The sequence below is a fragment of the Rousettus aegyptiacus genome, unplaced genomic scaffold, assembly GCF_014176215.1.
Source record: "Rousettus aegyptiacus isolate mRouAeg1 unplaced genomic scaffold, mRouAeg1.p scaffold_m13_p_12, whole genome shotgun sequence".
NCBI classification, from domain to species: domain Eukaryota; kingdom Metazoa; phylum Chordata; class Mammalia; order Chiroptera; family Pteropodidae; genus Rousettus; species Rousettus aegyptiacus.
The window spans coordinates 34,002,702-34,020,521 of NW_023416287.1; the positions used below are offsets into that span (position 1 = coordinate 34,002,702).

The following is a 17,820-nucleotide window of genomic DNA, read 5'->3' on the forward strand; positions in this document are numbered from 1 at the left end:
CCTAGAAACCTACCTTTCAATTTCTGATACCCGCATGTGGGCTCACTAGGAGAGTATAAAAGAGAGTAGGCAGAGAATTTTGATGTAAAAGCATTCCATGTATTGAGATAGGCCAAATGGATTCTTGGCAGGATAACACAGGGGACTCTCTACTTTTCTATCTTGTTCATTAAAAATAAACGTTGTATAGGGCTGGGAGAGTGGTAAACAGGGATTCCACTCTTTACTTGTTGTCTTCTGCATTAATGTATAAAGATTTTTAATTCCCTGGGAACATGTTTTGGGCTGTGATAGATGGAAAGACACCCAGCAGTTTAAGGGGTCATTCTCTGGAAGGCTCCTATTGGAAAATCCACATGCTCTAAGGAGATTGCCATGCCCCATACTATGAATGGGGGAAAAAAGAGTGAGCCAGCAAATGACCAGCTCACAATAGGCAGTGGGTTTCTCAGTATCCGTGCATGGTTGCAGCCACAGGACCATGTCAGCTCCTCTTCTCACCTTGTACTTCTCACACTGATCTAATTTACTACCATGCTTCAACTGCCTTCTTAATACTCATGACTATCACTTTTTTACCTCTAATTTTTACCGTGTTCTTGGACTCCAGATTTCATTGCCTACTCCCCTGGTAGCTTAAATCAACTTTTATGCAGCCAAACTTATCATCTTAGCCGCAAAGTTGCAACTTTTCCAGTGTTCCCACTTCCTGTTTTCAGAATAGGAAATTTGGTCTTCGATGAATCTTCCCACTTCAAATTTTGTCACCATCCCAATATACCAACACAGTTATTTGATTGAATAGATTCTGATTTCCTTTATGCAATTCACTAAGTGGGAAATTAATAATACAGGCAAATTGTTGTCTATATATTGAAGGCTGCATCACCTCTTCGCCAGGACTCTTAAAGGAAAGCAGCTATAAAGAGGGTCAGGAGTTTGAGTTAGGAATTTACACGTGAGGCTCCTTGAGCTGATGGAATTTGTAAACCCATTCTTGTGGGGTTTCTCATGTGAATATTTGACTGGGTTGAATTTGGGCTTTAATTAGCAATGTAGATGAAACAGGCTCTCCAGAAGATCACCAACTGACAGGTCACAGGCAATTTTCCTTTAATGCCTCAACCCAGGGGATCCCACATTCCCTAGAGTGGAAATTCTGCTCTGAGAAGCCACTTTATCTTTGCTCTCACAGAAAGATCCAAGCTGCCTATGCTGCCAGTCAATGCTAAGCATTCTCAAAGGGTCTGTAGTAGAAGCTGGCACTTATATGTAAGGGAGAAGCTCTTTTTCCTATGTCACAGCAGCCTCGACCCTGCCTGTACCAAATCAGTGCCCAGGGTTGCCTTTGGGAAACTCATGGACTGGGATCCTGCTTGTCTCAGCTGTGGATCCAGGGTGGGTACCAATAGATAAAGATCACTCTGGTGCACTACACTGGTTTTCCCTATACTTCATCCTTGATCTTACCCTTTATGATCAATTGTTTTCCTGTCATTTATATATTTGCTTATAAGTCCTATTGGTTTCTACTCTTCCACGATTAAAGATGTTTCTCTATGATCATTCAGAAATAAACACATTTTAAAAACTGAAACAGAAACAAAGGTGCTTAAAAAGCTTGGAGTGGGAAAGTGAACTGAGGAATAAGAAAATAAGAAGCCATTGTTTGGTTCAGAGAGAATTCTTAGGACCCTTTAGGCTAAGATTTTCTTATTCTCGCACTTACTTAAAATGGTCTTTGAAATGTTTATTCTTGAAGTATTGAGTGAGTGATGTTTCCAAAAGGAAAGAAAATAAGATGGGTTGAGTAACAAGGAAGGAGATTATAAACTGGTGATTCTAATCATTGACCTTTCTCCTCAAAATATTATCTACTTTAACCAAAAAGGACAACCATTCACTGTTCATGGTCCATTATAAGAATACTGGTAGCCACCTGCCTCTACTGATAGGGGTAACCATCTGCCCTGCTCATGAAGACCAACAGAAGATCATAAATCTCTTGTACCTTTTCTCTGTCTTCTCAACAAGGTTAAATGCTAGGGCTGTTGTCAATAATAAAGTCATGTTAAGAAAGAAATAAAGCATAAAATCTCATAATTCTTTACAAAAAGAAAAAAACTGCTATGACTGCCTTGTTTTAAAATATTATATTAAAGCCCGAGTCTTTTCTGCATGATGTTTTTTTTGGTCATTTAATTTTATCATTAGCTGATTGCAAAATATGGGGCAACTATTCTTATATAAAAAGTATTGACTATGAACAATGAAAGAATACAATATGAGGATTCTGGCATGTGGGCTTACAGACCTTAAGCAAAAGAGCAAAAATGTCGAGCATTAAGATACTTCAATTTTTGAGTTTTCAAGTACATTTAAACAGGCTACTGCAAGAAGAAAAGTAAATAGAAGTGTAGAGAGAAAAGGGGAGGTCACTTGAAAGAATTACTGATTCAGGCTTTTATCTCTTGCATAGATCTTGTAAGCTACAGTTTATGAACCAAGCTCTTATGATCAAGTTGTTTTATCATTCTCTGAAATGTGTTGTCTCCTAGACCTACAAACTTTAATCATGTTTCCAGCCCTAGATTCCTTTTTCTTCCATTGTCTACATTACTATCTGGTCTCTCTTACCTGCTGTCCTCTGGCTTGTGAAAGAGAATGCAAAGCCCAAGGAGCTACACACTTTGAGCAAGAGGGCTTGAAGTACTACAGGCTCTAAGGGTTGAATCTACCTAGGTAGCTTTTTAGCCAAAGAAACCAGCAAGGAATGCTACCAACCCAAGAAATAAAGAAGAAAAATAGAGAGAACCGAACTTGCTTTTGGTTTTGCTCTAGCATCATAATAGAAATTTCAAGGATGTTTGTCAATCATTTAGCAACTAATTTTATGTCTAAGGAAAACAAGAGAAAGACTAGAAAAAGATCATATGTGCTTTTTCCCCAGCCCAATAAAGTGTAGCTTTTGATATGTCTATATTTGTTCATCAATATGCAGAACAATAGCTAAGAAAATAGATTCTGATGTAGACTGTTTTAAAGGCTTCTCTTTCCGTTTCTTTCTGCTAAAAGTATTAGCAGAATATTGAGTAGCAAAATTTGTGTATTGTTTATTTCTAAATATACTTGCATAGTGCAATTTTGAGTACATAGTAGATTAATAATTTTTCCTCCTGGTTTAATCCATGAAATAGTATTGTTTTTATCATTTTGTTTTTTATCCCTATTCTAAAATGTGCATTGATTAAGAAACAGAAGTATAGCTTTCTCTCAAGCTCTTCCTTTTGATACATTCTTAACTGTGGGTAAAGGAAGCCAATTATCATTTAATTACTTCCAAGTCTTATTGTTGAGAACCCCATGAAGAACCAGCTTTTTATTTCCAAAGTCCGACACACTGTATTCCTGATTATATTCAGTCCTGGTATACCCTCTGAAGTGAGGACAATGTGTTGGGAAAGTTGGGGTAGCTAATATATTCTGATGATGTAAAAATGCATTCAAAGCTGGGATGAAATAATAAAACTAAAAATGCCTTCTCAGCATAGAGATCAAGAATAAATATTCGCTGTGTAAAACCTCTGTGAGATTCGTTAAACCTTAGCTTAGAACTAAACCAACCAATCTTGAAGGTAAACCTAACTGTGGTCTTCAGTCTACATATCAAACCCCAAAATGTTCTGCAAGTACCTGAAATGTTGTGGAGAATAGATTTAAGATAATATTGGTTTCACAGTTCTGTCAAACCATATTTGAGTATCTAATATAGCACTGAAATGAAATACATTCAAAAACATGAAGACATTGTTTAATGATCAGCACATACTACTCACATGGAAGCTGAGTAATTTAACAAAAAAATAACCTAAACTTTATTTACTGAGAGGTGTTATGTTTGATTCAAAACTTACAAACATTTATTTCCTTTTCTAAACAATTTCACTGGACCTTACAATTACCCCTTGAAATAATTTTTAAACCTCTTAATTTCATAAATCAGAAACTTCTGCGAGTCCACTGAAAACTTTCTCTATTCCCTTTGAATGATTTTTTTTGCATTCCATATATGGCAACTATCTTTCTAGCTTCTTACTTAACCAAATGCATCCATATATCTAATGACCTTAGGTGTCAGCCACATGGGCTATTTGATCCATTTTATTCTTTAAGGGTCTATTCTGAGAGTATTTGTGGAGTTTTTAGGATACTGCAAAACCCACAAAAGAATTTCAATGGATAATCCTTCAAAAATCTCATAGAACCACACCTCCGGAACAAAAGAGAATTTTGCCTATTCTTTGAAATTAACTAGACATGATGTGTGTAATATGCTTGTAAAAATCCAAATAATGATCAAACCAGGCTTTCTTTGTCCATGGTGTTTAATAGTACAATAATTGATTTTGAAAAAAAATGGATTCATTATTACGGTTGAGACTCAAGTGGTTGATAGAAGCTGCAATAGCTTATAATTACTTCAGGTCCTTTTCTGACATGACACAATGTTTTTAGGTATAACTCAGATGGAGTAACTTAGCTATGATTGTTGAATACCTGTACAGCTGTACATAAACTCAGATAAGAAAGCATAGACAACATGGACAGTATGGTCTGAAGGAGACCATGAGATGATCAGAACAACAATATAACAATTTATTTATAAGCCATACACATCTTTCTGAAAGGAATACTAGCATTTCATCAGTTCAAAACAAGCAAAGAAATTATTTATCCTCTTCCTCCACAGGTTACATAAAATTAGTATTAGTCATAGTAATTTTTTATGGTAATAATGTGCCATTTGTATGTATTCTTTGATTTGTATTAAATAACTTTGATAACTTAAATTAAAATTATAAAAAGAAAAGCAAAAGCACCATTATCTTTTGGAAAATCTACTTTCAAAAAGAAAATAACATGGAGAAAAATGTCTTTCTCCACTTTTGGAGGAGAAATTTCAACCAAAATTTCTTCCAGTGGTTAACGTAGATTTTGAGGTATTTTCTCTTTACCCTCACAGTGAGCATATGACAGCCTCTCAACCTGGGGGCTGGGTAAAAATAGAAATTAGATAGTTTTAGTACATTTTCAAAAAAATGTATATCTAAAGAATAGGTTGTTTTTTATCTTCATACTTGTTAACTCTAAAATAGTAAATTTTTAAGGTTTTGAGATACAACATTAAGAAACATATAGAGATTCTCCAATTTATCTTCTGAATGTTTCCTTGAGAAAAAAAAAGGAAGCAGATAGATTTAATTATATTTAGCTTATTAAAAACCACGAACATGGTAAGTTTACTATAAATATTATAGCATATACTTTAGTATTTTATATTTTTATTCCAGAAGTCATTTATGGCTACCTTTTTCTTCATCTTTTCATTTCCCTGTAGCATGAGTTGGAGCAACAAGTTATCCCATTCTGAAATGGAGGAGCAAAGAGGTAGACATGTGTTTGAGTCACACATGAGTTTGTGAAAGCTCAAATAAAAACTCAAGTCCCCAATACTAGTGACCATCTATTCCGACCTGGATTTAGCACTCCTGTTACTCAAGGAAGAGCCCACTTGGAATTGGGATTCTCACAGGGAAAGAATCATTTATGATGAATTATTATAACAGCCCAGTTGTCCACCAATAAAGCTGTACAAGTATAGAGTTGACCATTAGTGGGATTTGAAAGTAGAATGAAATTTCTTTAACTCTTATGGCCTTAGAGGTACAGATTAGCCAGAATTCCTAAGACAGCCTCCTTTATTAGCTAATAAGTGTTCATGGGTGCCTCTACCATGTCTAATCCAAACAGAGAAATAAACTGGAGACATATGGAACTGATTTTGTTGCTAGATAGTGAAGGAGAAGATAGAGAAGGAAAGACAGAGGCACAGGAAAACTTTTAATATAAAAAAATTTAATTGAGTGAAGTGACTGAGATCTAACCCCACACCCAATGCTGCACCTCCCACCCGCCTCCCAAAAGCTGTCTCAATATCACTTGAACCATGTGACCCCATCAGTGACCTGGACATTTCCTATTCTGTAAATAGTTCAAATATATATATGGACCATATTGCCCACCTTGAAGGGGCAAATAACTCCAAAAGGAGTATGTGATAAGGTTAAGCAGATATCATTTCTTCCTCCCTTCCTCTGATTTTCTCTCCCTACTCATCTCTACCTTATTTCCTCTCCTAAAGAATCCACAAGCAGCAAACACACACTTTAGAATGTGCTGTGTGTCTCGGGCTCCAAGAGGAAAGTTGCTTTACAAAAAATTAACTATAAACACAAGTGAATACATGTACTGTGAAATTCATTAGGAATGTATTTGAGCTCATATACCTCTATCCCCAGCCAGCCAGGTAGTTAATTTCCCTCTGAACATTAGAGAGGAGAAAGCAAGGACACAGTCCTTCAGCTATTGTACTTGTGACATTTCTACAAGAAACAGACCACTGAATCAGAGGAGAACAGACAGGATCACTCCAGGACTTCTTGCTTTAATTTGATAACAGTTGTAAGAATAGTGAATGTGTGTAGAATGCTACTGTTTTAGTGTGGATCCCTGCAAAAAGCAAACCCTGAAATAAGGACTTGAAAGAGGGTTGCTTGTTTGAGAGGCCAATTCTAGGAAGCACAAGAGAAAGAGTGAAAAGAGAAAAGGAAGTGAAGAAAGCAACTAGAGGGTAGATTTTTTTTAGCAGGTTTCTATTATAGGCACCTGAGACTCAGTCCCACTGGGGACTTTCTGAAGGTATCAGTAGAATGTGCCTCAGAGTTGTCCCACAAGGAATGAGGTTACTGGTTCTGTCTCTCCTTTATGAGTTGACCTGGATGTTAAATACTTGGCACTTCTGGGCTGCCCTGTTCAAAGGCTGAAGAAGTATCAGGATGCCAGAGAAAGTCTTCTAGCAAAGAAGCGGTGATGGAGGTGATCAATGTGAAAAAAGAAGGTATCAGCAGTGACAGGTGGACTCAGAAGGGGGGCTGAGAGAATATGGGGACAACAACAGCTATTGCTGCAAATCCTACAACACAATGGTGTGTGAAGGATTTAAAAATACAAGATCGCATTAAACTTTAAATGTTTCCTGTGAATTAAATGCTGTCAGATTCCTAGTTTGCAGATGAGGAAATGAAAGCTTAGGGAGATTCACGATGTTCAGAAAATTCCGTGATTTGTAAGGGATCTTCACCACTGCATGATGCTGTTCTGTCACTGGTTTGTATTTCATAAATTAATTTCCCTGCTCCTCTATACAAAGAAAATTATAGATCAGAAAGAATTCAAAGGTAACACTGATTTGGCCCTTTGCTTTAAAGCTTTATAATATAATTTTACCATTGAGCCAATAAAATATCATTTTACTATTGAGACAAAATAGACCCAGAGAGGTAAGGGGAGGAATAATAAAACTCATGACTCCTCCTCTCAATACCAGATCTAATTTAAATAAAAAGCTAAATGAATTTGTGATTCTTTAAAATATTGTTCTTGCTTATTAAAAATAGGATTCCCTAAATCAAAAATAACAGAGTGAAAAAAAGTGAAATTACATCATTAGTTTATGTAATTTCAACAAACTCAGCTATAAAAGGAGGAGGAAATAATAACATGGGAGGGCACATTCTTCTCAATCAGCTCATTCCCCGAAGTGGTGGTGTAGGACTAAAGTTGGGGAGTATATAGTCAGCCTCCTTCCCTCCTGCTTCCCACAGTGGGGACATGTCACCTCTCTGAGTGAGAGACTCTAGCACTTAAAGATAATGCTTTTGATATAAAATATTTCCTAAGCACAAGCCAACTTCTTCATCTACTGTGAGAATAAAGAGACAAGAAAAAATTCTTTGTGGAACGGAAACTCCATACACTTGTGATGTATTGAGACACAACATATCAATTTTCAACTTTCCTAGGAAATTTTCAAAGTTAATTTGACCATGCATAGTTTCTGCTTTACCCATTTCAGAACTAGTTCCTCCAGTGTGATTCCTCTATGAAAAAGGAACAAAGTATGATATCTTAGCTTGGATTTCCTGGAAACGGACTCTGAGCTGCATGTATAAAAGATGTTTCTAAGAATGCTAGTTGCACACATGATTGGGAATAGCATTATCTCATGTGGCTCCTTCCATCTTCCAGCTAACAATACGCATCAAATTTTTCCTGTGCTTCACATTCCTCTTCTTCCTTTTCTGATAAAGGGGTTCATGTGAATTCATTGGGCACACCCAGAGAACTCAGCATAATCTCCCTCTCTTCAAGTAAGCAGATTAGTAACCTTAACTGTATCTACAAGTTCCCTTTTACCCTGTGATCTAACAAAACTATGAAAGTAACACCAGGGCCTGGAGACAATGGAGGTCAAAATTCTGCCCTGAGCCTGCCCTGGAAGAATTGGCATGCCTTCTAGGGTCAGCAAGTTCTCCCTAAGCAGACCTGCTCCCCGCACTGCCATCTTCCAGGGACTGCATTTAGCTCAGATGAAACATAAATCTGTAGGCACATAAACTTAACCACACATTGAGTTCAAATGGTGAGGCTGAGAGACACATGTGAAACAGATTCTAACTTAGATTCCCAGCTTGTGACCAAATTCATTTTCTAGACACCTCATAAAGAGGTGAGCTCAGCAGGTGTAAACCTTCCATGGGATATAAATTTTGAGAGTGACTTGACAGCATTAGGAGAAGGAAAAATGTACTGGGGGAGGAAGCAGGGGCGAAGTGTCTTCAATAATGTTTCAACCTGTGAGAAAAGCTAATCTGCCCTAATCTTCTGGTTTTATTATGCAGCAGGGAGTGACTTTCCGTATATCTTCTGGGCATTGCAGATGTGTCTGGCTTTCTGCCTCAAAGAGTTGCTGCTAGTGCTATAATTAACTATTTGTAGGGAACAGAGAATTATTTACTATGAATTCAGAAAGGCACAGTGAAAGCTGCTAGTGAGTAAGCCTGGCTTTTTCTAGATGTTGTGAGCATATCTTTAAGTGATTACTACAGTTCGTGGTGCCATGCTTATTAAAAGAAAAGGGAATATTCTGGGAGACAACACTTGAGGAGTTTTAACATTTGGGAGGTTTTTAACAAGCCCTAGTGCAGAGAAAAGCGACACCAAGAGAAGAAAGTAGTTTTGTGTGATCTTTATAATCCACAAGATGAAGACTCTCAGATAATGAGCTGGCAAATTTTGAGGATTTCCTAAAATCCTGTTTCTGTGGCAAATTTTTCCAGACTTGCCTTACCTGGCTCCTTCCCTAACCTTCTCCAAGATGGAAAAGAAAATGTCTTTAAACATCTAAAATGCATCTATCGTATCTTCTAAAAATGAAAGTGAACATTTTCTGTATGCTTATTAAATTCACAATATAACTCCATTGCCTAGTTGCATGCTAGCAAACCATATGTTCATTCAACAAATATTTATTGAACTCAGCTACATGCTAAACACTGTTCTACATACTGTGGCACAGCAGGGAACAAAACAATGTCCTCATTCCATGAAGTTTATATGCTAGTAGAAATGAAGGACAGAGATAAAAAGAAACAAAAAACGAACAAACAAAAAACAGATGAGAAAAGCGAAGTATGAGGAAGAGGGAGTGCCAGAGAGGGGAGTTTCCATTTTATAAAAAGAATTCTGGCTTGGGGACTTTGGTAAGATGGAAGTAAAGAAGGTATCTATGTGGCTGTCTAGAAAAAGGACGTTACCAGAAGAGGAACCTGCAAGGGGAAAGGCCTAGTGTCCAGAGCACACTTGATGCATTTTGTGAAGAGCAGAAATGCTGGGGAGACTGGAAAGATGTAAGCTGAGAAGAACGGGGAAGAAATGAGGTCAGAGAGGAATGAGGTAACAACAAGACCATGGAGGACATTACAAGTCAGGGTAAGGACTTTAGATCAGCTCTGAATGAGATGAGATTTTTCTGACTTCAGGTGAAGAATAGACTATGAGGTGAACATGGGGGAAACGTGCAGAAACCAGGGAGATCAGTGCAAGGTGACGGCAACATTCCAAAAGCAAAAGGCTTAGGCCAGGGTAGAAGTTGGTAGAGGTGATGAGAAACAAGTCAGATTTGAAGATATATTGTGACGACAGAGCCTTAAAATTTATGGATTCACTTGCTATGGGTCAGATAGAGAATGAGAGAGAAAGAGAGAAGGCGAAGATGACCCCCAATGTTGCTAGTCCAAGTTACTACAGCATGGAGACAGCATTCACATAGATGGGGAATATGGGGTGGGGGAGGACAAGTTAGTATGAAGTGGGTAGGGAATCAAGAGTTTAGTTTTAAGCATGTTAACATTTGAGATTTGAATTTAGTATCCAAATGGAGAGGTAAAATAAGCAAATGGACTTCAAGATCTAGGATAGAGGTCACAGTTATAGACATATACTAGGGTCACTTACCTACTGATAACTTTTATACCATAAGACTAATTGAGATCATCTAAGAAATGAGTATAAATAAAGAAGACAAGTTGTGTATGACTGATCCCTAGGACACGCTAACATTTAGAAGTCTGGAAGATAACTAGGGACCAGCAAAGGAGACAGAAATGACAATGTAGGAAGAGTATCAAAGGCCAAGCAAAAACTAATCTAGTCTGTGAGTCCTTCCTCATTGACATTTTACCAGAGTAACTTGCTCATCCCTATAACTATTTCTTACTAGAACCACTTAGAGATATCAATAAAATGTTTCTTCAGTTTTCCCTGTCTGATCTATTTTTTCTCCAAGGGTATTGAAATTCACGGTGCACACATGAGCTTATGTAATAAAAATGGTGGCATGAATTTTATCTCACCCAGACGCTATTGTGTCTGAGCTGGGCAGTGTGCTTTAAAGCAGGGAGTCACATTTGACTCCAAATGAATGAGAATCAAGCCCTTAAAGCCTCAAGCCCAAGTAGGCAACATCTCAGAGCCAAGACCTGGTGCTGGGAGCTACTGGACAAAGTCACTCAGAAACAGCCTCTGTTTGACATAGCAAGAGAAGAATCTGAGTTGAGCACTTTATTTTAATTTTAAGGAACTTAAATTTAAAAGCCATGAGAAAGATCAAGTTGACTGAATACCAGAGGAAGAACTCTTAATCTCCAAGTAAAAAAAATAAAAATGCAAGCTGTGTTGATACAATCCTGATCACATTTTCATGAATTTCAGAAAGACAGAGTTCTTAAAATAATTTCCCGTTAAGATTCAAAATCTATCTTCAAAGTAATTTCTCACTCCTTAAGCCACTGCTCCAAAATGATTTTTATTCAAAGCTTAGCTGAAGGAAACTATCAATTTTCCTTACTGATGACATATATAAATGGTTAAAATAGATATGTCTATCTACTACTAAATTTTCCTGAGATGTTTTGTGAGGCAAACAGATTTAGAGTTGGATTTGCCTCAGAAAGAAATTTTTAAAAACACTCTTTAAAACTCTCTTCTGGTTTATTAAACTGGTTTAGCCATTTTCCCTCTACAATGCCCATTGCATGTTTGCGATCACGTCTCCATCTATAAATAGGCTTCATGCTCTTAAATCCAAGCCAAGAGTATTTTGAAAATGAGTGGAGTTAAATTCTTACTATTTCCAGTAGTTTCAAGCCCTTGTGGGTTGAAGAGAGATTACGAGTGAAGCCAGGTCTAGAAACAAGTAAACAGCAGTTAGACAAAGAGATTCGTGTCTAAATAACAACCCAATTGCTAGAGTTTATTTAATTGGTTTCCCATTATTTGTACTGAAAATGTTACGTTTTTCACCCTCTCTGAGTATGTCCTATTTAGCAATAAAGAACTTATTGCCTGAAAGAAAACAGCTAAGGCAAAACAATTTTCCATTTTCCATCCCCCTTGAAAAAGGAAAGCAGCACATCCCACATAAAAAATTGCTTGATGGGTGTTAGTTTGTAAGGACGCCTCAGAGAAACGACAGGAGAAAACCCTAACAAAGAGCAGAAGAAAGTCAAAGCAACTCAAATCAATTGTGTCAAAAGCGACTCAAATAATTGTCTACTAAGAAGAAAAAAAGCATAATGGAGAGAGTGAAACTGGAGGTCATTCTTGAGTTCTAATACTAGCTCTGACGCCAATAAATCATTGAACAAACCATTTTATCTCCCAGTCTTTAGTTTTAGTTTTAGTTTTTGTTTTTGTTTTAAATCTATACAGTGAGGAGTGTAGCGTAGTTATTCTCCAATATGCCCCTCACATCTTAATAACTGAGATTCTAGGGGCAAAGTGAAGTTCCCCCAACTGGTTAATGCCAACACCAGGACTGAAACCCAAATATTTCCACTAGTTTGTGATTCTTCTTTGCATAGCTTTATTTTAATCTGAGAAATGAAATTTTTCTTTAAACCAATACTCCGAAGTGCTTAAAAGAAATATCATTTATGTTAGTATCCTCATAATTTAGAAGAGAATTTCAAATCCTGTATTGTTCAAACCAGTCCTTCAAAGGCATTAAAATTTTATTTTTTGCCTCAAGGGAAATGTTAGATTATGAGGTACAGGTCATTCATCCACTTTAAAGGTAATAGTTCCTTTGTCTTGTTTAATAAATTGAGATTTGGCATCAGATTTCATTTGACAAGTGGCTATGGAGGATTGGAGATATTTCAACTAAAAAAATAAAGTTCAGAAACCACTGATTTCTCAATAGGTCCTGTTCTCCTATCCAGTCAAGTGGTGTATCTAACAAGGACCACAAACTGAGTGCCTAGAGAGGCCAGACAAATAAGTTACACACTGAGGTGGGTTGGATGTAAGCACAGCAGCAACTCGAGAGGACAAATGAGAACATTATCTTTTTCCTCTATGTGGAGAATACAATAGCGAGCAGAGGGGACTATGGAGAACCACGGATTACACACCTTGTCAAAAGAAGGAAACAGAACTTTTTCCCCAGCTGATTTTTACCTCATAAAAATAGAGGCTTATGGTTGCCAGATTTCCAAATTTTTTCAAGAAAACCAGAGAATACCAATCTTGTGCAAAATATTTGTGTTTTTAAAAAATATTAGTGACTAAGTCAAAAATTTTTAACACACTAGGAAGCTAAAGAAAATGTGTTAACAGAACAAATTTGTCCATGGAGGTCATGTTGCAATCCCTATTCTAATACTGCTCAAGACAGGATGACCTTTATTTCTGGCAAGACACCTTTATAACTAGCCCTTGACTTCACCGTTTGCAAAAGTCATCCACATAAAATTTCTTCCTTAAAGCTACTTCCTTAAAGTGTTGGTCCACAATCCAGGTTCTGCTTTCTGGGGCCAAATGATTTCATTCTCCATGTTAGAGCCCTTTAAACACTTGAAGATAGTTATCATGTCCCATGGATCTTCTTCAGCATAGACACTCCTGATTCTTTCAGCTGTTTTAATTTGGTGCTCATTTCTTGTGCTTTCCTGATCTCTTTAAACATTGTCTGAGAACTACACACACTATCCAGCTACAGTCTGATGATGTCAGAGTTTCCCATATTTTGAAAGCTGTTCTTCTATTAACACACCATAAGATCACTTTACCCTTTTTTTTAAGAAGTGATATATCTTGTTATTGACTAATACTAACCCTACAGCTAGCCAAAATGTCTAGGTTCTTCTCAAATATTCTGTGAATCAATTCATCCTTGGAGGATTAGGGTATTGGTCCTAAAGCAAAAATTTGGTTTAATTTTTGAATATTTTACCTTATCCATTTTGACCTGTCAAGATTTTATTGGATCCTCATTCAGTCTCCTTCAGCTTCCTGTCATCTATGATTTTGATCAACATCTTTTACCAGTACTTAATAAAAAGGTTAAATAGGACAGAAAAAAAAATGGCAAAGCTCAGATCCTTTTGTCCAGGAAGATATAATTGATTCATATAGACTTTAAGGAGTATCTCACATTGACTCCATATTGAAAAGAAAGTATAGAGCACCCAAAATTTTTAAAAAATCCACATCATTCAGGTTAAATGAAAAAATGTCTCACAAGGGAGGCTATTTGAAGACTGAGTTTATATGGCTTAACTACATCATTCTGAATCTATTTGATTTGTTGTGTACACTGCTCTCTGAGTAATCAGTTTATTTGCCAGGAGCAATCTAATTCCGCCATTCACATGACCAAAATCACCAGACCAACCAGTTTTCAACCTGGTCTTTTAAAGTAATTTGAATTCAGTTGATAATTTGTCCACACATCTGCAACTGTTTGATGTTCAGTCATAAAATATTTTAATCAAAGAGCTACAATCAATGAGTAATCATTAGTTCTAATCATGAGAGTACCAGGTGGCACTCAAGTGTGGACCAAATCAAATTTTTCTAAAACTTAATAAAGTGATTCCTTGAGTAAATCGAGATATAACAGAAATAGACACCATGTGTCTCAGGCTTGCTTGGGATTCTTGCCTGGCTCCACTGAGAAAGGCCAACAGTTTGGCCCACCATGTTCTTCTCTGAGGTGCTCCAAACCCAAGTGTCTGGCCTCACCACCCAATGGAGAAGGTATATAAGGAATTTCTTTAAGACAGTGGTACAAAATGGAGCTGGATGAGCTTCATGTGTTCACAGAGATACTCCTGAGAATAACCCAGATAGATAGTCCATTTGATTTCACACTGGAAACTATAACAGGATAGAAACAATTGTAAAAAGAAAAAAAAAAGAAAAAGAAAACCTGGATTTAGCCCAAAGTCAGAATGGATGGCTTCCCATCTCTGCTATAAACAATGTTGCAGAAGTTCTACAAGCACCACCAATGAGAGCCTATGAAGTAGCAACTTTTTATACAATATATAATCAAAAATCAGTTGGAAAGTATCACATTCAGGTCTGCACTTCTACACCTTGTGTGTTTCGAAACTCTGATTGCATGCTGGAAGCCATTCAGAAAAAGCATGGAATAAAGGTTGGGGAGACTACACCTGACAAACTTTTCACTCTTACTGAGGTAGAATATTCAGGGGCTTTATAAACACACCAATAGTTCAAGTAAATGACAACTGCTATGAGGAACTGACACCCAAGGATATTGAATAAATTATTGATGAGCTCGAGGCTGGCAAAATTCCAAAACCTGGGCCAAGGAACAGACACTTCTCTTGTAAGCCAGCTGGGGCATTACCTCTTCGACTGAGCCACCCAAAGGACCTGGCTTTGGTGTACAAGCTGGCCTTTAATTTATATCACAGGAGAAATAAAATATAACTCTCCTGTCTACATACATTTTTAATATTGTTCATTTCGATCTGTGTACATGTTGGTGGTAACCTAACAACTTGTGGCTGTAAGTACCATGTCAAAACTTTGGAGCTCCATTTTCAAGCCTACTGCTATCTATGGCTAAACATGAAGACATTATTCTATAATCTAGCTAACAGTTACTCTAACATCACACATTTTCAACTGCCAGGTCACTTTTATCAGTAATGATATGTTATTGTGAAATAAAAATTCTGTCAAATTAAAAAAAAAAAAAAGACATCTCAGAAACAGACTAGTTCAGCTAAGATATTCTCCATGGCTAAAATGTAACTTATCATTTGACTTCTATCAGAGCATTCAAAAATTTTTCCTACCACTTACTCATGTGACCTGGGCAAGTCACTTAACTTTCACTAATTGCTTCTATTTTACCATCTCTATCATTAAATAACAATGAAAGGCCAAATGTCTGGAAATAAATTACCTTAATTTTTAATCTCTATCATGAAATCACAATGAAAGTGCAAATGGTCTGCAAATAAATGCCCAAGACTTCAAAGCTAGATGGATAACTTAGTCTTTGAAAGTATATATTAGCTTCATAAATACGTTATAACTTTTGCCAGAGCAGAAAAGGTGACAGTATCATCTACTTCTTTTGAATTTTCTCCCACTTAATTCTCTACTTATTCTCCTTGAAACATTTTAGTGTGAATTAAATTAGTGTTCCTCAAACTGTATGAAGTTGGGGTCCTTATATTTCCTAACAGAATGTCATGAATAATAAAAATATTAGTTAAGATAAAAGAGACTATGTTAAGATAAAGTTAACCCCCAAGTCTCAATGGTTTAATATACAGATGCTTACTTTCTGTTCATGTTACAAGTCCAGCATGGATTGGTGTGCACTCTGATTAACATTATCTTTCAGTCACTGGTTCTGTTGAATATTCCAACATTTTGAGATGCCTTCATCCTAACATATGGCTTTCAGGGCACTGGAAGAGAAAGGGGATGAGGAAGCATGATGAGCTTAATCCATTCTTAAATGCCTTATCTTGTAAATGACACATATCATTTCTCCTCACCACCATTGGTCACAATGCAAATCTCAATATGGAAAAGCTGAAAAATGTTTTGTTCCTGTGTATTCATGAAGGAGAGACAAACTGGATATGGGAAATAGTAAAAATCTTTTGCACAGTCCTTTTTATTCAAAACAATTATATAAATACACATATATATGTATATACATGTGTGTATATATGTAGATATACACACATATGTGTATATGTATGTGTGCATATATACATATATACATACATATACATACATATATATGCACACATACATATACATACACACATACATATGCATGTTCTATGTTCTATTCTTGTGGGTGATTCCTTGGAACTAAAGCTCAACACTCATGTTTATAACTATATTGGTAATTACCACCAAGCAATCTCTGGCTAGTGAGAAAGGATGAAGCATTCGTTACAAACTGGGGCACTTGTATTTTGCTAAGATGGTCGAACCAACATTTCTCATGTGTGGTCTTCTGCAATGTGATCTGACCCCCTTCTCTATCAATATATAGAGTCAATTTCTCCATCCAGGCTCCGTGACTTTTGGTCCAGTAAAATGTGGTAGGGATGATGCTGTGACTTTTCTGGGTATAGCCCTTTCCTCACCCAGTGGCTTCTACTCCTGCTTGGGACCCAACTACCATGTAGGAAATGTGACTACCCTGAGAACAATCTTTTTCAGCAAGCCAAGCCAGATGGAGAGGGTGATGTGCTGTGAGGAGAGAGAGAAGCCGATGAGGAACAAGACAGTAGACATAGGAGCGAAGAAACCATTTTAGAAGTGGATCTTTAAGCACTAGCCACTCCAGCTTCTGCCACCGTAGACAACCACCCCGTCATGTCTCCTCTGAATTTCTGACTCATGAAATCTTGAGCAAAATAGAATAGTTATTTCAAGCCACTAAATTTTGGGGTAGTTTATTATGCAGCAATAGATAATCAGAAGATAAATGAATCTTCCCACCAGTTCAAATGGGAATGAGTGAGGGAGAACTGAGTCATGGCATGGAGTATTTAAAATGGACAGACAGGCTGAACACCGAAGACACTGAACCCCAGTACAGCATATTCTCAGGATCTTTTAGTCAATGTTATTTCTTTGGCTATTGATTTTTGTGATATTGTTTATATTTAACTTGTAAACATGTTTTAGTATAAAACATGTATAGAAGCTATAAACATTCAGAGTTGCTACCAAGTTTTATTTTGTGCATATTGTAAATAGCATATCAATATTGGAAGATCAGTGAAAAAATGATTTTCCTTTTTCTTATAAAAGAGTACATTCCTTGTTCAGGTTTATTCAAGCCTAAGAAATTAATGAAACTGAAAAAAGATCTCAAAGAGGTGAGCTTCTTTTAAGTGTAAACTTCAGAGTGAAACAGAAGCAAAATGTCCCTTGAATGGCAGTGACATCAGTGGGTGCTACACGGGGAACCACACGAGGAGACACATGAGGAGCTCTATATGTGGTGGGTTGTTGAGGGAAGAATCGGGAGTTATGAGTTCTAATCACAACTCTGTTATTTTA

General features: G+C 36.8%; 1 protein-coding gene and 1 pseudogene across 1 annotated transcript in view; both read left to right on the forward strand.

Annotated features, from left to right (window-relative positions):
• Nucleotides 1-17,820, forward strand: part of PCSK2 (proprotein convertase subtilisin/kexin type 2) — a 247,144-nt gene that overhangs the window by 34,634 nt on the left and 194,690 nt on the right. The window lies entirely within an intron of this gene.
• On the forward strand, nt 2-16,426 carry LOC107498659 (annotated as a pseudogene).